The sequence below is a fragment of the Dioscorea cayenensis genome, chromosome 4 (assembly GCF_009730915.1).
Source record: "Dioscorea cayenensis subsp. rotundata cultivar TDr96_F1 chromosome 4, TDr96_F1_v2_PseudoChromosome.rev07_lg8_w22 25.fasta, whole genome shotgun sequence".
In the NCBI taxonomy this organism is placed as follows: domain Eukaryota; kingdom Viridiplantae; phylum Streptophyta; class Magnoliopsida; order Dioscoreales; family Dioscoreaceae; genus Dioscorea; species Dioscorea cayenensis.
The window spans coordinates 16,241,281-16,266,732 of record NC_052474.1 but is presented as its reverse complement, the minus strand read 5'-3'; the positions used below and the strand labels follow the sequence as shown (position 1 = coordinate 16,266,732).

The 25,452-nt window shown below is 41.9% G+C and overlaps 1 non-coding gene across 1 annotated transcript; it reads left to right on the top strand.

Moving 5' to 3' along the window:
• Positions 1-5,949: 5,949 nt before the first annotated feature.
• Positions 5,950-6,056, top strand: LOC120259704. The gene has a single exon (XR_005536260.1). It is a non-coding gene; the product is annotated as a small nucleolar RNA R71 (small nucleolar RNA).
• Positions 6,057-25,452: the final 19,396 nt, after the last annotated feature.

Here is a 25,452-nt window from a genome sequence, read left to right as displayed (position 1 = left end):
AAGTTGCTGAAGAACACCCTTCAAATCGGCAAAGAACTCCTCTCCAAACACTAACTGTCTCACCCTTACATGCATATTTGGGCGTTGCAAGGATCTCCTTTAACAATTGTTGAGGAGTTCCCTTGGGTCATAACCTGGAGCTGCACCAAAAGAAAAAAAACAAATCAGAACGATGATAGAAAGAGAAAATGTGAAACAGAATGAATGGTAAATAGCTAAAATAGAAAAGTGCAAATTGTTTCCAAAACACCTATTCCCCGGCAACGGCGCCAAAAACTTGACAACGCCCTTTGTGTGTGACTAGCAAGTGCACGGGTTTGTCAAAGTAATAAATCCCATGTGAGTGGGGTATCGTATCCGCAAGGAATAAGGAATAGAAACACCAAGATTACTACTTAACTAAGTAAGGATGAAATAATGATGTTGTGGATAGAGATCGATGCAAATGAACCTTCTAGGATTATTACTTCAAGCGCAAAACCAACTATTATGCTCCCTAACAAATGCTTAATGAGTCATGGACATCCTTAAACACATGGTTCCAAACCTAAGGTCAACCGTGACTAACTCTAGACTATGCCCTCGTGGAGAAATCAACCAGTCTCAACACCTCACACTGTGTAAAGTTACAATAAGCTCTAGGGATTCCAAGTGATAAATCCTATTCCTATATGTAGATCTAACCCTTTGGTCTAGACGAAAGAACACTAGTCATAATTAAGCATCAGGTGTTAAAGTCACTTCAACACTTCAATTTGTTGCTCATGCAACTAAGCACTAGCGGAGTTCATCCCTTAACCCTTCACTCTATTGTGACCGCAAAGAACTCTTGGAATGTAGAGGTAGGATAAATCACATCGGAGGAAAAAAGGGGATGCTCCGCTACATCTCGACACACCCTCTTGACCCTATCTAATCTTGCTTTGTTTAACCCTCATGGTGTGTCACTCACTCACAAAGATTTCTAAGATTGACTCTCAACCCTAGTGTCACTCTAAGGGAGAAATCATTCAAAAAGGATTCAATATTGGAACTCAATTAAGACATCAATTAAGGAAAACGCAATAAAAGGTTAATAAAACAAATACATCCTAGGGTTCACAAATCCAAGGACCAACTAGGGGGTTTAGCTCTCCATGGAAAAAGATATAATCAATAATGAAATCGAAAGTAAAAACATGTAATCTATAGAAAAACTTCCTAGGTATTCATGTCGATGGTCTTGTGGAGTAGCCTCGTCCTATCCAAAGGTCCCCTTGTCAAGCCTATGGCACACCTAGCCGGATTGGTGCTGACGAAAGCTCCACCAATAACTATCTTCCAAGAGAAACGTGGTGTCGAAGCCGTAGAACCATTACAAAAGACTTTCCAAAGCATCTCTAAACCCTAGCTGCCGGCCTCCCAAAAGTTGGAGAAATGATAAAAGAAAGGATGAAAGATGGATGCAGAAATTGGGGTTGTTCATGGCTTTATATGGGCTGGAATCGGGAATCCACACATTCGTGTGGAATTTCTACAAGCCCGTGTGGATTTGTGGAAATCAGATTTTTTGAGGTCTATGAACAGTAACTACTACAGCAAATTACTATAGTAACCTGCTACGGTACTTTGCCAAAATATTCCTGAATCCACACTTTTCATCGAGCTAACATAAATGGGCACACGTCTATGCCGTAGATTCCGTCGCTTCTTCAACAAAAGGTCTCACTGGTGAAGATCTTGCTATCATTTCACAAGTCGGGATATGCAAATGTGACTGCCTTTGTACCCATTCAAACCATTGTAATTTCTTGAGCACATGGAGGTTGGCACACATTCACGTATCTTCAATCACAACTTGTGTCTTCACATTTGTTCAATCCAAGACTTCATCAACAAAGTACAATCATAATCCACTTTGACTTTGGCTTCTTTCTTTCATATTTGGCTTCACAACCCTTCATGCACAAAAGTTCACAAATACACATGCATTAGTGCTAAAACCTTATAAAAGTAATGCTCATAGTAAGAAAATAATACTTTCTATTACTAATACACAAGCATTTATCAAACTCCCCCACACTTAAGCTTTTGCTTGTCCTCAAGAAAAAATAAAACATTGAAGCATAGAAGAAGGAAATATTAAAAGTGCTTGGCCTTAGGTTCACCAAAGCATGCAAGGGAAGCATTCTACGAGTAAGGAAAATTTCAACACTAAATACAAAAAAATCATTGCTCTAGCTAAAAACTCGAATAAAAAAAGACAACAAACCCGAAATCCTGTAAGTGTGTGAACTCACTCAAATCAACCTAAAGTATACTCCTCAAATTTCTAAGAATAAGGGACTTATTTATATACAAAACAAAGTAAAGAGGTGGTAGTAACTTCACACATCCTCTAAGGTAACCCTTTCCGAAGTGGCCACTAAGGTGTCTTTCACACTTCCGAGGTGGTACCTCTTTCCACTGGGGTAGTAGCTTTCACTCATCTTATGAGATAGTTCTTTCTCTCATTTAGGTATAATTAGTATCAAATTATGAGAGTAGCTTCATTCGTTATAGGTGGTAGTTCTTTCCACCCCCGAATGCATAACTAAAACAAGTATTTTCTCTTTTCATCATTTTTTTAAGCAAAATGAAACACAAGAAATAAAGCTACTTAGTCCCTTAAACACTTACTTGAGTTTCCAAAAGAGTTTAATGAGTGAGTAGTACAACAAGTGTGAATTGGGCAAAAATTCCTAGAAATTCAAGTAAAAACTAGAGCATGGGAACATTCAACGTTTAAAATTCTCCTAAACTTAAGAATACAATCATTGCAACTAAGGTGAACCAGCATTGGCAACTTGAGAATGCACAATCAAAGCATAAGTATAGAACATGTGTAGTGTGAACTCCTCCCCCACACACACACTTAAGATGTACATTGCCCTCAATATACACATGCAAGCACAATAAAAGAAATAACAATCAAAATAAATGTGGGAGTGGGCAATTAAAACAATACTCCCCTGAACTCCTAGTGGTGCGTTTGATGGACCCAAAGTCCATGTGAGTGGAGTTCCAATGGGTTGTAAAACACACACGACTAACTGTAAAAACATATTGGTCGTGCCCATAACTAGTTCTCAATTTCCATACTGACAAGACCATCTGCACGCATACACAAGGGGGAATTGACAATGGCCCTTTCCTATGTCCCGCAAGTGCACGGGTTTGTCAAAGTAATAAAATCCCAGATGAGCAGAGTATCGTATCCACAGGGAGTAGGGAATAAAAACACTTAAATCATTTCTTAACTAAGTGAATGATGAATAGTGATATGTGTGACAAGATGTGAAATAACGAAAGTAAAAGAACAAGAAAGAGAACACAAGTATAGGAGAAGGTAAGGCAATCGATATAAATGGGGTACCCGGATATTGTTCCACCTAGGACAATCGTTTCAAGTGCAAGAACCCTCTATTATACTTTCTAACTGATGCAATAATAAGTTGTGGAGATCCTTAAATATATGCTCCAGTACCGGCCCGGAACACTCCCGAATCTATGCTTTAATCGAGGTAACGTAAACGGTCACACCTTTACATCGTAGATCGTTTTGCTTCTTCAATAATAGACATATTGGTGGAGATCTTACTATACATGCACAAGCCGGAATGCTTGAATGCGACTGCCCTTGTGCCCCTCCAAATTGTTGTGCTGACTTTAATACGAGGAGGTTGGCACACATTCCCGCATTTTGAACCCGATTTATGTCTTTGCGTTTGAACCTTCTCAAGATTTCCTCCAAATGGTGCACTTACGATCCACATTGGGTTCTTTCTCTAATACTTGGCCACACAACCCTATCTGCATGAAAGTAACATAAATACACATATATTAGCATTAAAACCCAATAAAAGTAATGCTCATCATAAGGAAAGAACACTTCACATTTTTATCACACAAAGCACTTATAAGGGATTAAGTAAAGCTCAACAAAAACAAAATAAACTCGAGTATATAAAAGATAGAGCAATGAAATACAACTCGAGACAAAAATATAAACTCAGAAGGAAGATACTTTCTAAATATGCGAGTCCAAAATGAAATGCAAAAGTAAAATACGAGAAATAAAAGAAAAGTAAACTAAAGATGCCTCAAGCGTCGATGTCGTCGACGGTCGGCTCTGCTGTTGCTGCTGGTGTAGGTGATGATGCGAATGTTGGTAGATCAATCGGTGCCTGAACTGGTGATGGTGAACCGTAGATTCCTAAGGGGTCCTGGGTCTTATAATGAAGGGTGAAGACGCGTTGCGCTTGAGTAGCTGCTGTAAGATATCAAAGCGCGTCATCATCTCTACGTACTACGCTGCTGACGCAGAGGTGATGGGGTGAACATGCGCACTAGTGGCGGCTCTCCTATGCTGTATGGGGTGCCTCGGGCACCGTATGCTCGAGCTAAGGCTCGGGAGTCTTCTGTGACCCCTCAACTGCATCTCCTCCGCCCTAGGGCTATCTCTGGGGTAGGCGTACTCAGAATACATGCTCCAGTCCTATGTCTGCATGCCAATTCCATCAATTTCAATGTATCCAGGCTAACGGTAAAGGAATTGTCATCTTCTCTGCCCCACGCATTGCTTTCGCAAGGCCGTATGTGAGCTTGTCATCTTCAACTCCCAAAGTTAGCTATCCACTGTCCATGTCAATCAAGGCTTTGGAAGTCCACAAAAATGGCCTCCCAAGTATTAAAGGTACATTCGCATCCTCATCGACCTCTAGCACCACAAAGTCTATAGGAAATATATACTTGTCCACCTTGATAAGCACGTCTTCAATGATACCCCTCGGATGTCTCATTGTTTGATCCGCCAATTGCAATATCATCCGAGTAGGCCTAGGCTCGTCCAAGCCTAGCTTTTGAAAGAAGGTGTATGGCATGATGTTGATACTGGCCCCTGAGTCAGCCAATACCATTTCTTCACCTAGATTGCTAATATTACACGGAATCATGAAGTTTCCCGGGTCTTTCTTCTTGTTCGGCATGTTCTTTTGCAAAACCACCGAGTAAGATGCATCTAAAATCACTGAAGCACTCTCCTCTAACATCCTCTTATTGGTCAACAAGTCTTTGAAGAATTTTACATACTTAGGCATTTGGGCCAATGCCTCAACAAAAGGAATATTGATGTGGAGTTATTTGAACAAACTTAGGAAGTTCTTGTACTATTCATCCCCTTGGTCATTCTTCAATCTAGAGGGATAAGGGATTCTTGGCTATAAAGGTGGGGGTGCCACCTCCTTCTCTTTGCTTTCTCCCTTCTCAACCTCTATAACCTCTGGTGCATGTTCATTGGGCTTCTCACTCGGATGCTTACCCTCAACCTCACGACCACTTCTCAAAGTGATCGCCTTTACATGCTCTCTAGGATTAGTCTCGGTATTGCTTGGCAAGCTTCCTTATGGTCTCTCTGATAGAGACTTCGCAATTTGCCCTACTTGATTCTCAAAGTTGTGCAAAGAAGCAGTCTGGTTACGAAGTGTAGCCTCAACTGATTGAAATCTTGTATCCGATGATTGCACGAATCTAGTTAAGGCCTTCTCCAAATCGGTCATCTGAGTCTCCAAACCTGAAACTCGGTTCTTCATGTTTAGGGCTTGTTGTTGTAAACCAGGTGGCCCTATAGCCTTTTGTGGACCTTGGTTGCTCCGCGAGAAATTGGGATGACTCTTCCAACCTGGATTGTAGGCATTGTTGTATGGGTTTCCTTTATTCCCATGCCATTACCCACAAAATTGACATTCCTAAATGAAGATGCATCACCAATAGAGATCGGGCAATCGCGGGGAGCATGTCCTCCACCACACCCGGTGCAAGTAGACACTGGGGGTCTTGCTAGCTAAGGTACCTCCTGCTGGCGCATCCAAGAGTTGCCTTTTACTCGGATTCAGACCGTTGTAAAAGGTCTGAACAATCATCTAATCCAGAAATCCATGTTTCGGGTACTTTCTCAGGAGCTCCTTGAACCTTTCCCACGTCTCAAATAGAGACTCCAATTCCAATTGTACAAAGGATGAGATCTCATTCCTAAACTTTGCAGATTTTTTGGGAGGGAAATAACGTCCAAGAAAAGCTTCGACTATCTCCTCCCATGTGGTAATTGATGCTCTAAGTAATGAGTGTAGCCACTGCTTCGCTCTCCCCTTCAAGGAAAATGGGAAAACTCTCAACTTGATGGCATCATTGGTCACCCCATTTATCTTCAGCATATCACACACCTCGAGAAAGTTCTCTATATGACTATTTCGATCCTTATCAGCCAAACCATTAAACTGTGCGGATTGCTGCAACATGTGGATGAATGCCGACTTCATCTCGAAGTCTGAGCTGTAATCGGGGGACGCACAATACTCGATTATATCCCCAATACTAAAGGTCTGGCAAAATCGGATAATATCCAATGCTGCTCATTCTGTTCTGCCATGCTTTCAGATTCTTCTACTTCCACATGAGCTAGATTAGACTATTCTTGCACAGGTTCTTTCCCTTTTCTTTTAAGTGTACGTTCAAGCTCGAGATCACCTTCAATCAGTGTTGAGGGGTTCCCTTGGGTCATAACCTAGAGTTGCACCTAAAATAGAAAGAAAAAGAAATCAGAATGATTATAGAATAAGAAAATATCAAATAGAATGAATGAATAGCTAAGAAAACAAAGTGCAAAGTATCTCTAAACACCTACTCCCCGGTAACGGCGCCAAAAACTTGACACGTCCTTATATGTGTGTAAACCGCAAGTGCACAGGTGTCGAAGTAATAATCCCAGATGAGTGGGTATCGTATCCACAGAGAGTAGATGACAAGATCCCCTTGCGTATATCCCGCAAGGGAACGGGTTTGTCGAAGTAATAATCCCGGGTGAGCGGGTATCGAATCACAGGGAGTAGGGAATAAAAATACTTAATTCGATTCTTAGCTATCTAAAAGATCAATGATGATGAGTGTGATAATGATTCAATTCTCAACAGTAAAAGCAACAAATAAGAGAGCAAAAGTAAAGAAGGGGGGTAAGGTAATCGATAAAGATGGGGTAACCGGATAATGCTCCGCCTAGGATAATTGTTTCAAGTACAAGAACCCTCTATTATGCTTCCTAATCAATGCAATGGTGAGTCGTGCAAATCCTTAATTACATAGTCCCAAATCTAAGGTCAACTATGCCTAACTCTATACATGTCCCGGAGGAGAAATCGAACAATTTCAACACCTCACACTCGCATAGACTTGCAATGAGCTCTTTGGATTCCAAGTGATAAATCTCTTCCTAATTATAGACCTAACCCTTTGGTCTAGGTGGAAGGTCCCTAACCACAATTAAGCCCTAGATACTAAGATCACCTCAACGCTTCACTCTGTTGCACACGCAACTAAGCCCCAGCGGAAGTTCATCCCTTAGACCATTCACTCTATTATGGCCACAAAGAACTCGAGGAACAGAGGTAGAATCTATCACGCCGGAGCGGAAAGGGGACGCTCTTGAACCTCTCGACTCACCCTCTCAACCCTCTCCAACCTAGCTTTGTCTAACGCTCGTGGTGTGTCACTCACTCACAAGGTTACCAACAAGAACTCTCAACCCTAGTGTCACTCTAGGGGAAATGTTCATACAATCAAGCATTCAAGGTTGGAACTCACAATAAACATCAATTTATTGAAAACATAATAAAGAGGTTCAAAGAAACAAATACATCCTAGGGTTCACAATACCCGAGTACCCACTAGGAGTTTAGCTCTCCATGAAGCTAAGTACAATCAAAGAAATAGAATGTAAAAGAAATGAATCCATAAAGAAACCCCCTCGTTAGTCATGTCGATGGTCTTGTGGAAAGTCCTCTACTCGTCGTCCAAGGCTTCCATTTAGCTCTCCATGAAGCTTAGTACAATCAAAGAAATAGAATGTAAAAGCAATGAATTCATAAAGAAACCCCCTCGATAGTCGTGTCGATGGTCTTGTGGAAAGTCCTCTACTCGTCGTCCAAGGATTTCCTCATCCGGTGTAGGATACGCCTCCACGGAAGCTCCCCTACCAACCTTCTTCCTAAGGAATGATGATGTCAGAGCCGTAGAACCTCTCCAAAACCTTGGCCAATACCCCTCAAAACCCTAGCCGAAGCCCTCTCTCAAGTTGGGAAAAAGATGGAGAAAAGAATACAAAAATCGGTGTTGGATCGGCTTTAAATAGGGCTGGAATCGGGCGACTACACGGGCGTGGATGCTTCACGTGCCCGTGCGGAATTTCCACACGGGCGTTTGTAATTTCCACACACCCGTGTGGATTCTCTGAAACTGTCATTTTCGGCCGGCTATGAACTGTACTATGCCAAAAATACTCCCGAATCCACTTTTCATCGAGGTAACATAAATGGGCACACGTTTATGCCATGGATCGCTTTACTTTTTCAATGACGGATAAGTTGATGGAGATATTGTTCTATGTGCATAAGTCAGAATGCTTGAGTGTGACTGCCCTTGTGCCCCTCCAAATGGTTGTGCAAACTCAAATACGGGGAGGTTGGCACACACTCTAGCATCTCGCACCCGACTTATATCTTCGCGTTTGAACCTTAGCAAGATTTCCTCCAAAATTGGTGCATTGTGATCCACATTTGCTTCTTTCCTTCATAATTGGTTTCACAACCCTACCTGCATAAAAGTAACATAAAAACACACATATTAATGTAAAAATCTGAGAAAAGTAATGCTTAACATAAGGAAAGAATGCTTCGCATTCATATCACACAAGCACTTATCAGTAGAGAATAAAGACACTTAAGTTGTTTCTTAACTAATGTGGAAGATGAATAGTGATAAGTGTGACAAAATATGAAATAACAAAAATAAAAACAACAAGATAGAGGGCACAAGTAAAGGAGAAGGTATGGCAATGGATAAAGATGGGGTACCCGGATATTGAACCGCCTAGAACAATCATTTCAAGTGCAAGAACCCTCTATTATACTTCCTAATTGATGCAACAATGATTCATGGAAATCCTTAATTACATGATCCCAAATCTAAGATCAACCATGCCTAACTCTATACATGTCCTAGAGGAGAGGTTGTATAACCTCTCAACCTCGCACTCGCATAGAAATGCAATGAACTCTAGGGATTCCATGTGATAAACCCTATTCCTATGTATAGACCTAACCCTTTGGTCCAGGTGAAAGATCCCTAGCCACAATTAAGCCCTAGGTGCTAAAATCACTTCAACGCTTCACTCCGTTGCACTCGTAACTAAGCCCCAGTAGAAGGTCATCCCTTAATCCATTCACTCTACTATGGCCGCTGATCGACACAGAGTGTGAACACCCGCAAGCGCACGGGGTCATCAAGTAATAAACCACTCGCGCACGCACGAGTGGGTCATATTCCCAAGGGGCCTGAGGAGCTACATTACTCACTTCTTACCTGTTGTTTAGCTCACCGATTCCAATTCAAGAGAAAAGAAGAAAAGAAAGCAAAGTGAAAAGTAAGAGAAATTCTTAAGAAATATGATATGATCAAAACACGGGAGAAGCTCAAGGTTGGAAAATGGTCACGGATGCGGATCCCCAAGGGGGTTACTAAAGTGAGTAGGAAATTGAGTACTTAAGCACATGGCTAGTTGGACCGAGAAAACCAAAACTTAAGCCAACCCGATGGTCACGGCAATCGACCCCTAACCCGGTGCAAGTGTTGAGTACAGAATTTCTTCCACCTAACTTCCCACACGGTTGTAAGGATAAAGATGGTTTTCACAAGTTAGGGTCATGCTACAAACTGCTACAAACTGCTACCAAGAAATTGATACATCACTCAATCAAATGTACCAAAACAATCAAGAACACCAAACAAGAATCACAACAAGCCAAACATGAATAAACTACTAAAATAAACCAAAACATCACAAGTTCACCCCCAAGGTTCACCTACATCTGGTGACCTAGGGGTTTAGTTGTTCATGTTCAACAAACAAACCAAACAATCCATACAAACACTAAAATAAACATGAGGAACACAACTTCAAATGGTGAAGGCCGAATGACGCTTGAATCCCGGGAGAAAACCATCCGAAGATGCCACTTGTAGGGGTGGCTTCCCGTTGTCTTCAACCTCCAAGAAATGTAGCCCTAGAACTAGATCCTCCTAATTTTCGCTCTCCCCGCCGAGAAATACTCGGATTTCCTCCCTTTTTTCCCTCCTCAAGCTCGGGTTCAAGATGGTGTGGAAGTGCTTCCCTAACCCTAGCCATCTCTTACCCAAAGAAGATGATGATCCAGGAGGGAACATCTCCAAAAAGAAGCCGTCAAAGCCTTTTAAACCCTCAGGTCCCAATAGGTAAACGGGTCAATATACCGGTCGTATTCCAACCCCTCAGGATTTCAAGTTTTTTGCCGAGAAGCCCCTGATGAGCTACGATGCGCTATAGTAATTCCACCCGGAAAAAAACCATTTTTGATACCGAATTCATCCCCAATCGCGTCGCCCTGAGGGTTCCCAAGGCTTCTATTAGGCCCCGAAATGCAAAAATAACACAATTTAGACCAAAAGGGCATCGGTTCAATAAATAAATGTAACGAATAATACCAAAAAATACATGCAAATTATGTACTTTTATATGTTTATCAGCCGCAAACAACTTTTGGAACGTGGAGGTAGGATAGATCACACTGGAGGAGAAAAGAGACGCTCTGCTATCTCTCAACTCACCCTCTCAACCATCTCCAATCTAGCTTTGTCTAACTCTCGTGATGTGTCACTCCCTCACAAGAGTTACCAAGAAGAACTCTTAACCCTAGTGTCACTCTAGAGGAGTATTCATACAATCAAGTCTCCAAGATTGGAACTCACAATAAACATCAATTAATTGAAAGCATAATAAAGAGGTTCAATGAAACGAATACATCCTCGGGTTCACGAATACCCAAGTACACACTAGGGGTTTAACTCTCCATGGAGCTAGATACAAGCAATGAAATTGAATGTAAAAAACAAAGCATCCATAGAAAACCCCCTCGTTAGTCATGGTGATGGTTTTGTGGAGAGTCCTCTATTCGTCGCAAGGGTCCCTTTGTTTGGCCTAGGATACACCTCATCGGATCGGTGCTGACGAAACTCTCCCACTAACCTTCTTCCAAATGGCGTGTGATGTCAAACCCGTAGAACCTCTCTAAAGCCCTAGCCAATACCTCTCAAACCCTAGCCGCCACCCTCTCTCAAGTTGGGGAAAAGATGGAGAAAAGAATGCTGAAATTAGGGCTGAAATCGGTTTTTAAAGGGCTGGAATAGGGAATCCACATGCCCATTTGGGCGCTCCTGTGGATTTTTCACACAGGCGTGTGCAATTTCCTTATGCCCGTTTGGATTCTATATTTTCCTGTTTTCTCGGCCGGCATTAAACAGTACTGCTACAATATCTTTACTACAGTGTTTTCTATAGTACTGTGCTACATTACCAGCCTGAAATACTCCCGAATTCATACTTTCATCGAGGTAATGCAAACGGGCACACATTTACGTCATGGATCGCCTTGCTTCTTCAATAACAGACATATTGGTGGAGATCTTATTCTATATGTACAAGTCAGAATGCTTGAATGTGACTGCCCTTTTGCCCCTCCAAATAGTTGTGCTAACTCGGGTACGAGGAGGTTGGCACACATTAATGCATCTAGAACCCTACCTATGTTTTCGTGTTTAAACCTTAGTAAGATTTCCTCCAAAATTAGTGCATTATGACCCACATTGGCTTCTTTCTCTCATGATCGGCCTCACAACCCTACCTGCATAAAGGTAACATAAATGCACCCATATTAGCATTAAAATCCGAGAAAAGTAATGCTCAACACAAGGAAAGAACACTTCGTATTCTTATCGCACAAGCACTTATCAACGGTCCCAAATCTAAGGTCAACCGTGACTAACTCTATACAATGTCCTGGAGGAGAAATTGAACAATCTCAATACCTCGCACTCGGATAAAATCGTATGGAGTTCTAAGGATTTCAAGTGATAAACCCTCTTCCTAGAGATAGACTTAACCTTTTTGGTCCATGACAAGATCCCCTTGCTTATATCCCGCAAGTGCACGGGTTTGTCAAAGTAATAATCCAGGGTGAGCGGGGTCGAATCCACAGGGAGTAGGGAGTAAAGACACTTAATTCAATTCTTAGCTATGTGGAGTATCAACAATGATAAGTGTGATAATGATTCAATTCTCAACAATTAAAAGCAATAAGTAAGAGAGCAAAAGTAAGGACGAGGTAAGGCAATCGATAAAGATGGGGTACTCGGATGATGCTTCACCTAGGATAATCGCTTCAACTGCAAGAACTCTCTATTATGCTTCCTAATCAATGCAATGGTGAGTCGTAGAAATCCTTACATACATAGTCCCAAATCTAAGGTCAACTATACCAAACTCTATTCATGTCCCAGAGGAGAGATTAAGTAACCCCTCAACCTCGCACTCGAACAAAGTTGCAATGGGCTCTAGGGATTCCAAGTGATAAATCACTTCCTAATTATAGACCTAACCATTTGGTCCAGGCGGAAGGTCCCTAGCCACAATTAAGGCCTAGATACTAAGATCCCCTCAACGCTTCACTCCATTGCACGCGCAACTAGGCCCCAATGAAGGTTCAACCCTTAGACCATTCACTCTATCACGTCGGAGGGGAAAGGGGACGCTCCTGTACCTCTCGACTCACCCTCTCAACCCTCTCCAACCTATCTTTGTCTAACGCTCGTGGTGTGTCACTCACTCACAAGGTTACCAACAAGAACTCTTAACCCTAGTGTTACTCTAGGGGAAATGTTCATACAATCAAGCATTCAAGGTTGGTGGATCTCTTAACCCTACAGTACTTGCTACAGTAACCTACTACAGTACTATGTCGGAAATACTCCCGAATTCCATACTTTCATTGGGGTAACACGAACGGGCACACGTTTACGTCGTGAATCACTTGCCTCTTCAATGATGTGCACGTTGGTGGATCTCTTGCTCTTATATGCATAAATCAGAATGCTCGAGTGTGACTGCCTTTGTACCCCTCCAAATGAATGTGCTCACTCGAATACGAGGAGGTTGGCACACACTCTAGCATCTCACACCTGACCCTATGTCTTCGCGTTTGAACCTTAGCAAGATCTCCTCCAAAATAGGTGCATTATGATCCACATTGGCCTATTTCCTTCATACTCGGCCTCACAACCCTACCTGCATAAAAGTAACATAAAAACACACATATTAATGTAAAAACTTGAGAAAAGTAATGCTCAACATAAGGAATGAACGCTTCGCATTCATATCGCACAAGCACTTATCAGTCCAGGTGAGAGGTCCCTAGTCACAATTAAGCCCTAGGTGCTAAAATCACTTCAACGCTTTACTCCGTTACCTCTACAACTAAGCCCCAGCGGAAGGTCATCTCTTAGCCCATTCACTCTACTATGACCGCAAAAAACTCGAGGAAATGGATGTAGGATAAATCACATCAGAGGGGAAAGAGGACGCTCCTCTACCTCTCGACTCTCCCTCTCAACCCTCTCCAATGTAGCTTTGTCTATCTCTCGTGGTGTGTCACTCACTCACAAGGGTTACCAATAAGAACCCTCAACCCTAGTGTCACTCTAAGGGAGTATTCAATCAATCAAGCATATAAGATTGGAACTCAATTAATACATCAATTAATGAAAGCATAATAGAATGTTTAATGAAACAAATACATCTCAGGGTTCACAAATCCAAGTGCCCACTATGGGGTTTAGCTCTCCATGGAGCTAGTTACAATCAACAATGAAAATGAATGTAAAAACAAGTAATCCATAGAAAAAACCCCCTCGGTAGTCATGTAGATGGTCTTGTGGAGTGGCATCGTCTCCTCCAAAGGTCCCCTTGTCCGGCCTAGGGCACACCTCCCCCGATCGGTGTCGACGAAAGCTCCCCCAATAACCTTCTTCCAAGTGGAGCGTGATGTCAAAGCCATACAACCACTCCAAAGCCCTTGCCAATACCTCTAAAAACACTAGCCGTTGTCATCTTGAAAGTTGGGGAAAAGATGGTGAAAAGAATGCTGAAATCGGGGCTGAAATCGGCCTAAAATAGGGCTGGAATCAAGAATACACACGCCCCTGTGGATTCACCACACGGGCCTGTGGAATTAACGCACGGGCGTGTAGAACTTCCACACGCCCATGCAGATTCTCTGAAAATCACTTTTCTCTACCGACTGTGAATCCATGTTCTCATCGAGGTAACGTAAACGGGAACACAATTACATCATAAATCGCTTTGCTTCTTCAATAAACAACTATATTGATGGAGATCTTGCTATATATGCACAAGCCAGAATACTTGAATGTGACTGTGACAACGTCTCTTGCGTATGTCCTACAAGTACACTTGTGTCAGAGTAATAATACCCAGGTGAGAGGGTAGTCAAATCCACAGGGAATAGTGCTTGAAACCACCAAGATTGCTATTTAACTAGAATAAAAATTTGTTGATAGTGATGTGAAAACAAACCCAATGCAAATGAAAATAAGAAAAGATAAAGGACGCACAAGTAAAAGATAAAGGAGGCAATCGATGATAAATGAGGTACCCGGATATTATTCTACCTAGGATAATCGTTTCAAGTGCAAAACACTCTATTATGCTTTCTAACTAATGCATTAATGAGTCGTGGAGATCCTATAATACATGGTCCCAAATCTAAGGTCAACCATGCCTAACCATATACATGTCCCGGAGGAGATATTGAACAATCTCTCAACCCGCACTCGTATAGAATTGCAATGAGTTCTAGGGATTCCAAGCGATAAATCCTCTTCCAATATGTAGACCTAACCCTTTGGTTCAAGCGGAAGGTCCCTAGCCACGATTAAGCCCTAGATGCTAAAATCACTTCAACACTTCACTCCATTGCACTCGCAACTAAGCCCCAGCGGAAGATCATCCCTTAGCCAATTGACAAGATCCCCTTGCGTATATCCCGCAAGTGCACGGGTTTGTCAAAGTAATAATCCCGGGTGAGCGGGTATCGAATCCACAGGGAGTAGGGAGTAAAGACACTTAATTCGATTCTTAGCTATGTGGAATATCAACAATGATAAGTGTGACAATGATTCAATTCTCAACAATTAAAAGCAATAAGTAAGAGAGCAAAAGTAAGGAGGAGGTAAGGCAATCGATAAAGATGGGGTACTCGGATGATGCTTCACATAGGATAATCGCTTCAAGTGCAAGAACTCTCTATTATGCTTCCTAATCAATGCAATGGTGAGTCGTGGAAATCCTTACATACATAGTCCCAAATCTAAGGTCAACTATGCCTAACTCTATTCATGTTCCGGAGGAGAGATTAAATAACCTCTCAACCTCGCACTCGAATAAAGTTGCAATAAGCTCTAGGGATTCCAGGTGATAAATCTCTTCCTAATTATAGACCTAACCCTTTGGTCTAGGCGGAAGGTCCCTAACCACAATTAAGCCCTAGATACTAAGATCCCCTCAACGCTTCACTCTGTTGAACGCGCAACTAAGCCCCAGCGGAGATTCATCCCTTAGACCATTCACTCTATTATGGCAGCACAGAACTCGAGAAATGGAGGTAGAATCTATCACGTCGGAGGGGAAAGGGGACGCTCATGTACCTCTCGACTCACCCTCTCAACCCTCTCCAACCTAGCTTTGTCTAATGCTCGTGGTGTGTCACTCACTCACAAGGTTACCAACAAGAACTCTCAACCCTAGTGTCGCTCTAGGGGAAATGTTCATACAATCAAGCATTCAAGGTTGGAACTCACAATAAACACCAATTTATTGAAAGCATAATAAAGAAGTTCAATGAAACGAATACATCCTAGGGTTCAAAATCGACCAAGTACCCACTAGGGGTTTAGATCTCCATGAAGCTAAGTACAATCAAAGAAATCGAATGTAAAAGCAATGAATCCATAAAGAAACCTATTCGATGGTCGTGTCGATGGTCTTGTGGAGAGTCCTCTACTCATCAGAAGGGATCCTTTGTCCGGCCTAGGATACACCTCGCCGAATCGATGCCGACGAAAGCTCTCCTAATAACCTTCTTCCAAACAACGCGCAATGTCAGAGCTATAGAACCTCTCCAAAACCCTAGCCAATACCCCTCAAAAACCCTAGCCGAAGCCCTCTCTCAAGTTGGGGAAAAGATGGAGAAAAGAATACCAAGATCGGGGCTGAATCGGCTTTAAATAGGGCTGGAATCGGGCGACTCCACGGGCATGGACGGTACACGCGCCCGTGCGGAATTTCCACACGGCCGTGGATAATTTCCACAAGTCCGTGTGGATTATCTGTTTCTCTGATTTCTCGGCCGGCTGTGAACAGTGCTGCTACAGTACATGATGCATTTCTCTGCTACAGCCTTCGACCTGAATAACTTCCTAATTCCATATTTTCATCGGGGTAAGGCAAACGGGAACACGTTTACATCGCGAATCACTTGCTTCTTCAATGATATACATGTTAGTGGAGCTCTCGTTCTTATGTGCATAAATCGAAATGCTCGAGTGTGACTGCCTTTGTGCCCCTACAAATGGGTGTGCTCACTCGAATGCGAGGAGGTTGGCACACACTCTAACATCTCACACCTGACCTATGTCTTCGTGTTTGAATCTTAGCGAGATTTCCTCCAAAATAGGTGCATTATGATCCACATTGGCCTATTTCCTTCATACTCGGCCTCACAACCCTACCTGCATAAAAGTAACATAAAAACACACATATTAGTGTAAAAACCAGAGAAAAGTAATGCTCAACATAAGGAATGAACACTTCGCATTCATATCGCACAAGCACTTATCACCAATTCACTCTACTATGATTACAAGGAACTCGGGGAATTGGAGGTAGAATAAATCACACCGGAGGGGAAAGAGGAGGCTCTGCTACATCTCGACTCACCCTCTCAACCCTCTCCAATCTAGCTTTGTCTAACTGTCATGGTGTGTCACTCACTCACAAGGGTTACCAACAAGAACTCTTAACCCTACTGTCACTCTAAGGGAGTATTCACTCAATCAAGCATACAAGATTGGAACTCAATTAAAACATCAATTAATTGAAAGCATAATAAAGAGATTCAATGAAACAAATACATCCAATGGTTCACAAATACCAAAGTATTCACTAGGGGTTTAGCTCTCCATGGAGCAAAATACAATAGATAATGAAATCAAAAGTATAGAGATGCAATCCATGAATGAAAACCCCCTTTTGTTCATGTCGAAGGTCTTATGGATCGGCCGCATCTTCTTCAAAGTCCTCTCGTCAAACCTAGTGCACACCTCGCCAGATCGGTGCCGACGAAAGCTTCCCCAATAGCACTCTTCCGAAGAAAACACGGTGTCGAAGGCCGTCAAATCTCTCCAAAGCCATGCCAAAGCCTCTCCAAACCCTTGCCAAAGCCTCTCCAAACCCTAGCCACCGGCGCCTCCAAAGATGGGGAAAGGTGGAAGAAAAGATAGGGGAAAAGATCCAGAAATCGAGGCTGAATCGCGGCTTTTAAAGGGCTCGAATCGGGCATCCACACGGGCGTGTGGAATTTTGATAAATGTCTAAAAATACATATTTTGCATGTATTTGTTTTGTATTATTCTTTATATTTATTTGTTGAATCGATGCCCTTTTGGTTTAAATTGTGTTATTTTTACATTTCAGGCCCATTAGAAGCCCTGGGGGCTCGGCGACGCGATTGGGGATGAATTCAGCAACAAAATGACATTTCCGGTCCGGGATCACTATAGCTCATCACGGGCTTCTCAGTAGAAAACTGAAATTCCCGAGGGGTCGGCATATGGCCGGTATACTGATCCGTTTACCGATCGGGATCTGGGCATATATATTTCTTGTTAGGGCATCAATTAAGGGACTTTTGGCCACCACTCTCCACCATCATCCTCTAGAGCTTCAAGGCTGTGGGAGAAGGCAGATCTGAGGGGCAAATTGAAGGGAGAAGAAGGTTACACTCAAGGAAAATGATCTAGGAGCTCGCCGACGCGGATCCGACGAGTTCTCATCACCACCTTCTAGTCTTCATCTTAGGGGAGTTTGTCATAAGCTTTTCTTTGCATCTCTTATCTTCTACACTTGTTCCTTTGTTGATGATGAACAAGACTCCCAAGGTCACCGGGCATCCAGTGAACCTTGGGATGAACTTGCTTGTATAGATGCTTTGATTTACATTTATTGCATTTGTGTGGTTTGTGATCCTTGCTTGGTGCTCTTTGATGTGTTGTTTTGCATGAGAACTTTGTGATTCAACTTCTAGGTTATATTTAGTGCATGACCATCGCCCTTATAATAGACACACCTTGCTTGGAAGGGATACATGTATGAATACACCATGACCATTGGGTATTTCATACCCCTCCAACCATTAGCGTTGTACCTAGGTTAAGTTTTGGCCCTAATTTGAGATTCCCCTAATTGTAATGCGATCGTAGGAGGATTTGGTCGGAAGAGATTCCGAGCCAATACTCTTATTGGATTAGGGATTACCACCGTAACCATCGGGGTGATCTATTTTTGGATGTCTCTTGGTCCAACCATCGTTGCCTTTGTAATTCTAGCATCCATCTAGCTTTAGTAGTCCAGAGGGGATCCTAGCTCGGAGACCTCGCACTTTCATTATTACTTGCTTCCTTAGTATGCTTGTGTGGTGACCCTTAGTCCATGTGTTTATAGTTTCTTTTCTTTTGTTATTTTCCTTATCTTGTTTTAATCCTATATTTGGTAGACTAGACAGTGCCGTCTAGGGGAGAGTAATAGCATCTCTTGGGACCCCAGGGAATACGACCACTGTGTCACGCACAGGGTATTACTTGACAACCCGTGCTCTTGCGGACTCATCAAATTTCCACTTGCCCTTGTGAATTCTCTGGAATCCTGATTTTCGGCCAGCTGTGAACAGTAAGTGCTACAATAAATTACGCAGGTGTTTCTGTGTAGTAACTCGCTACAGATACTCACGTAAAAAAACACTCCCGAATCCACTTTTCATCGAGGTAACATAAATGGGCACACGTTTACGCAGTAGATCGCGTCGCTTCTTCAATAAACGGCTTCATTTGTGAGGATCTTGGTAACAATGCACAAGTTAGGATACGCAAATGTGACTGCCCTTGTGCCCCTCCAAATCATTGTAATTGCTTGAATACATGGAGGTTGGCACAAATTCACGTATCTTTGAGCCCAAATTGTATCTTCGCGTTTATTCCTTCCAAGATTTCATCAAATAGTGCATTCGCGATCTACTTTTGGCTTCTTTTCTTAAAACATATCTTCACAACCCTACCTGCGCAAAAGAACACAAATACATATGTATTAGCGCTTAAACCTGATAAAAGTAATGCTCATTGTAGTGATAGAATACTTGGCATTCTTATCATACAAGCACTTATCAAACTCCCCCACACTTAAGCTTTTGCTTGTCCTCGAGCAAAAATTAAAACATTAAAGCATAGATGAAGGAAATATTGGAAGTGCTTGGCCTTAGGTTCACCAAAAGCATACAAAGAGAGCATTCTACAAATAGGGGAAATTCCAACGCTCAATACAAAAAATCAACGCTCTAACTAAAAACCTGAATCAAAAAGGACAACAAACCCGAAATCGTGTAAGAGTGTGAACTCACTAAAGTCAACCCAAGGTATACTCCTCAAAGTTCTATGTATAAGGGACTTATTTATCTATACAAAGTAACAAAATTTTCAAAGATGGTAGTAGCTTCACACATCCTCTAAGTAGCCCTTTCCAAAGAGGCCGCTAAGCTGGCTTTCACACATTCGAGGTGGTAGCTCTTTCTACCGGAGAGGTAGATTTCACTCATCCTATGAGATAGCTCTTTCTCTCATTAGGGCATAACTAGTATCCGACTTATGAGAGTAGCTTCATACATCATAGGTGGTAGCTCTTTCCACCCAACAAGCACAAATAAACAATAAAACTATTTTGTTCCTTCTTTTTCATTTTTTACATTTTTTTTGCAGAATTAACACAAAAGAAATAACTATAACTAGTCCCTTATACATCAAACATATGTTTCCAAAAGAGTTCAAAAGAGTGAGTAGTGCAACAAGTGTCAATCGGGCAAAAAAATTCCTAGAAATTCAAGCAAGAACTAGAGCATGAAAACATTCAATGTTAAAAATTTTCCTAAGCTCAAGAATACAATCATTGCAACTAAGGTGAACCGCTATTGGCTACGTGACCATGTATGTAAATTAAAGCTTGTGTAAAAGACATGTGCAATGTGAACTCCCCCCACACTTAAGATGTGCATTGCCCTCAATGTACACATTCAAGCACAATAAAAGTAATACAATTTAGAACACATTTGGAAGTGTGCAATTGAAACAATACTCCCCAAACTCCTAGTGGTGCGTTTTATTGAGCTAAATCCTTGGGAGTTAAATTCCAACGGGTTATCAAGCACACACGCCCAAGTGTAAAACACATTGACCGTGTCTATGACTAATCTTTAATTTCCATACTGACAAGACCATCTGCACGCATACACAAGGGGGTTCATTGAAGCTCAATAAACAAAAACAACTCGAGTATATATAAAAAAATAGAGCAATGAAATCCGACTCGAGAGAAAACTAAAAGATAAACTCAGAAGGAGGATCCTTTCTGAGCATACAAGTCCAAAATAAAATATGAAAAATAAGAACAGAGAAGGTAAAGACGCCTCCAGTATAGGTGTCAATTGCTGGTGCATCTGTTGCTGCTGCTGGTGAAGATGACGCTGGTGCTACAAAATAAATAAAGATTGGGCAAAGAAAAGAGAAAGAAAAGCTTACCGATGAAATGAGAATGAGAGAGTAGAAAATGGCCGGAAAACTCAAGTAACAACCCTTTAAAATGACAGTGAGGGGTCAGGAGAGTGCAACAGTGTTCTCTTAGTGATTAGGAGTGTAAAGATGAAGAAAACCGAAAAGATTGTAAAGGAAACCCACGGCTCTGGAGTTTTTGTGCATCCACACGGGTGTGCGGAAATTACCCACGCACGTGTGACTCCCTAAGAGAGACCCACAGGGGCAGACGCATGCCACTGTGGCTTCTCTGTCCAATCGAGAAAATTTTCTAAGTGTTTCACACGCCTGTGTGACAATTCCACACAGGCGTGGATCCTTACTGGGCAATTCACAGGGGGACACGCACGCCCCTGTGTCTTCTCGGGATGGAGGAGAAATTCTCTACAGAGAAACAGACACTCGTGCGGAAATTCCGCACGGGCGTGGACCATCACAAGGTCGCTCACAGGGGCAAGTCCACGGCCTTATGCCGTCTCTGGATGAGCTCTGAACAAAAATGCACGCCCGTGCGAAAATTCCACACGGGCGTGTGTTTTCTCTAGACACTTAGAAAACTTTGGAGGCACTGCAGAAAATTCCTGAACACAAATATACACTCAAAGCCTACCTAACAATACAACTTTAACCAGAGAAAACACGGAAAACATGCTCAAGCGACCAAGATTCTTCGCCACACATGATTAGGCACATGATAACACCACAATGTCCAAAAGAAAATCACAGTGAAAGCACCTAAGAATCAAGACACCAACACTCAATGCCTTATTCATGCAAATACTAACTAAAAACTAGAAAAACATTAAAAACATGGGTTGCCTCCCAAGAAGCGCTTGTTTTACGTCACTTAGCTTGACGTATCTCTTCCTTGCCTTATGAGGTATGAAAAGAGTGTATTCCTCTCAACTAGACATTTCATAGCTACTTTCTTTAAACCAAAATTCAACTTGCCGGGGTGAAATATTTGTTGGAGAGTCCAACCATCTTACCTTTGGCTTCCAAGGAAACAATTTGGGTTGGGAATTATCCAAGCTTAGCATAGGTGGGTCATTAGATGACTTCAATTTCCTACCCACATCATCTTCCAAACCTAAAATCTCTTTCTTGCAATTTATGAAGATCAATCCCAAAAAATGGTGCTTGTTCCATTACCTTAGGATTTACTTCTTCTTGTGTATTTTTAGCTTGAAAAGAACATGGCACTAGTAAATCCCCTTGAAAAGTTTCTCGCTCACAAGCACAACCTTCATTCACACAGTCCAAACTCTCAAAATGGTATTCAGCTTCTTCCTTTTCATTCTCTGCACCAATGTACTCAATTTGCCCAACTTCTTCATTGTTGTTCACTACCACATCATTTCTATAAGGAACTTGAATTGCTTACTCAAATACTTGTTGTTCCTTGGAGATTGTGTCAAGTATCCCTCCTAATTGATGCTCAAAGTTTCTAAAGAAGGTTTCATGACATCTTAGTGTGGTCTCAATATTTAGGACATGGACATCAGTTGTTTCAATAAAATTAGCTAATATTTTTTTGCAATTGAAGTGCATCGTCTCCAATTATCTCATCCTTTTGACATTCCTCTTGTGGTGCTTCCCAATATTGTCCATCACTATTCCACAAGAAGTTTGGGTAGCCCTTTTCAATTGGATGATATGTGTTGCAACAAGGAACGCTCTATTGTTGTGAAGCAATAATTCTATCAACTTTTTCACTCAGAGCTTCAACTCGAGAATACAGAGCAATTAGCAGATCAATCATCATTTAAACTCCTTGCAAGAAAAAGGAAGACATGACAAAAGAAAATAAATGAGAATGTTGGAAGAATAAGAAAGTGTGAAATTGAATGAATGATAAATAGTTAAAATAGCAAAGTGTAAAATGAAAATATGTTGAAAGTGATGTGAGAACAAACTCAATGCAAATGAATATAAGTAAAGATAAAAGAGGCGCAAGTAAAAGATAGGAGAGGCAATCGACGATAAATGGGGTACCCGGACATTGTTCCGCCTAGGACAATCGTTTCAAGTGCAAGAACCTTCTATTATACTTCCTAATTGATGCAACAATGAGTCGTGGAAATCCTTAATTACATGATCCCAAATCTAAGGTCAACCATGCCTAACTCTATACATGTCCCGGAGGAGAAATCGAATAATTTCAACACCTCGCACTCGTATAGAATTGTAATGAGCTCTAATAATTCCAAATGATAAACCCTATTCCTATGTATAGACCTAACCCTTTCGTCCTGGTGAAAGATCCCTAGCCACAATTAAGCCCTAAATGCTAAAATCACTTCAACGCTTCACTCCGTTACACTCGCAACTAAGCCCCAGAGGAAGGTCATCCCTTCGTCTATTCACTCTACTATAGCAGTAAAGAACTCTTGGAACGTGGACGTAGGATAGATCACCGGAGGAGAAAGGGGACGCTCCGCTACCTCTAAACTCACCCTCTCAACCCTCTCTAACCTAGCTTTATCTAAATCTCATGGTGTGTCACTCACTCACAAGAGTTACCAACAAGAACTCTCAACCGTAGTGTCACTCTAGCGGAGTATTCATACAATCAAGCATACAAGATTGGAACTCACAATAAACATCAATTAATTGAAAGAATAATAAAGAGATTCAATGAAATGAATACATCCTAGGATTCACAAATACCCAAGTATTCACTAGGGGTTTAGCTCTCCATGTTGCAAAATACAATAGATAATGAAATCAAAAGTATAGGGATGCAATCCATGAATGAAAACCCCCTTTTGTTCATGTCGAAGGTCTTGTGGATCGGCCGCATCTTCTTCAAAGGTCCTCTCATCAAACCTAGGGCACACCTCGCCAGATCGGTGCCGACAAAAGCTTCCCCAATAGCTCTCTTCCGAAGGAAACTCGGTGTCGCAGGCCGTCAAATCTCTCCAAAGCCTTGCCAAAGCCTCTCCAAACAATAGCCACCGGCGCCTCCAAAGATGGAGAAAGATGGAAGAAAAGATAGTGGAAAAGATCCAGAAATCGGGGCTGAATCTTGGCTTTTAAAGGGCTCGAATCGGGGCATCCACACGCGTGTGGAATTTCCACTTGCCCGCTGTGAATTCTCCCGAATCCTGATTTTTGGCCGGTCGTGAACGAAAGAATCGCTACAATAAATTACAGCGAGTTGTTTTGCAGTAAAGAATCCGCTTTTAGTTCTCCACCAAAAAACACTCCCGAATCCACTTTTCATCGAGGTAACATAAACGGGCACACATTTATGCCGTAGATCGCGTCGCTTCTTCAATAAATGGGTTCATTTGTGAGGATCTTGGTAACAATACACAAGTCGCGATACGCAAATGTGACTGCCCTTATGCCCCTCGAAATCATTGTAATTGCTTGAAAACATGGAGGTTGGCACAAATTCACGTATCTTTGAGCCCAAATTGTGTCTTCGCGTTTGTTCCTTCCAAGATTTCATCAAATAGTGTGTTCGCGATCTGCTTTTGGCTTCTTTTCTTAAAACATATCTTCACAACCCTACTCCGCAAAAAGAACACAAATACACTGTATTACCACTTAAACCCTCGATAAAAGTAATGCTTATTATAGGGAAAAGAACACTTAGCATTTTTTTATCACATAAAGCATTTATCGAGTAGGTAATGCGATGAGGGGCCAAGAAAATCCATATAGCAATACCTACAATCCGGGTTAGAGGATCCATCTGAACTTTTTTTGGAATAATCAAGAGTAACAAAATGCCACGGTACCACCAAGTTTCCAACAACAACAACAAGCCCCGAATATGGAGAAAAGAGTTTCAGGCTTGGATACCTGAATGACTGACTTAGAGAAAGCTTTGACACAATTCATCTAATCATCAGATATAAGGTTCCAATCGGCCGAAGCTACACTTCGCAACCATACCGCGTCATTACACACTCTAGAAAATCAAGTGGGGCAAATTGCGAAGACGATATCAGAGATGCCACAAGGAAGCCTGCCTAGTAACACTGAAACTAATCCAATAGAACATGTGAAAGCGATCACTTTGAGAAGTGATCATGAGGTTGAGGGTAGGCTTCCAAGTGAGAAGAACAATGTTAAAGCACCCGAGGTCATAGAGGTTGAGAAGAGAGTAAACAAAGAGAAGGAGGTGGCACCCCAAACTTACAAGCCAAGAATCCCTTATCTTTCAAGGTTGAAGAACGATCAAAACGATGAGCAATACAAGAAGTTCTTCGGTGTATTCAAGCAATTGCACATCAACATTCCGTTTATGAAGGCATTATCCCAAATGCCTCGGTATGCAAAGTTTTAGAAGGATCTTTTGACCAACAAGAGGAAGTTGGAGGAAAGTGCATCGGTAATCTTAGATGCCTTTTGTTCGGCAGTGTAGCAAAAGAATATACCGAATAAGAAGAAAGACCCCAGAAGCTTTGTTATTCAGTGCAACATTGGTAACATGGGTGAAGAAATGGCATTAGCGGATCAAGGGCGCTAGTATCAACATCATGCCATACTTGTTCTATCAGAAGCTAGGCTTGGGAGAGCCTAGGCCCACTTGGATGACACTTCAATTGGCGGACTAAACGGTTAGACATTCAA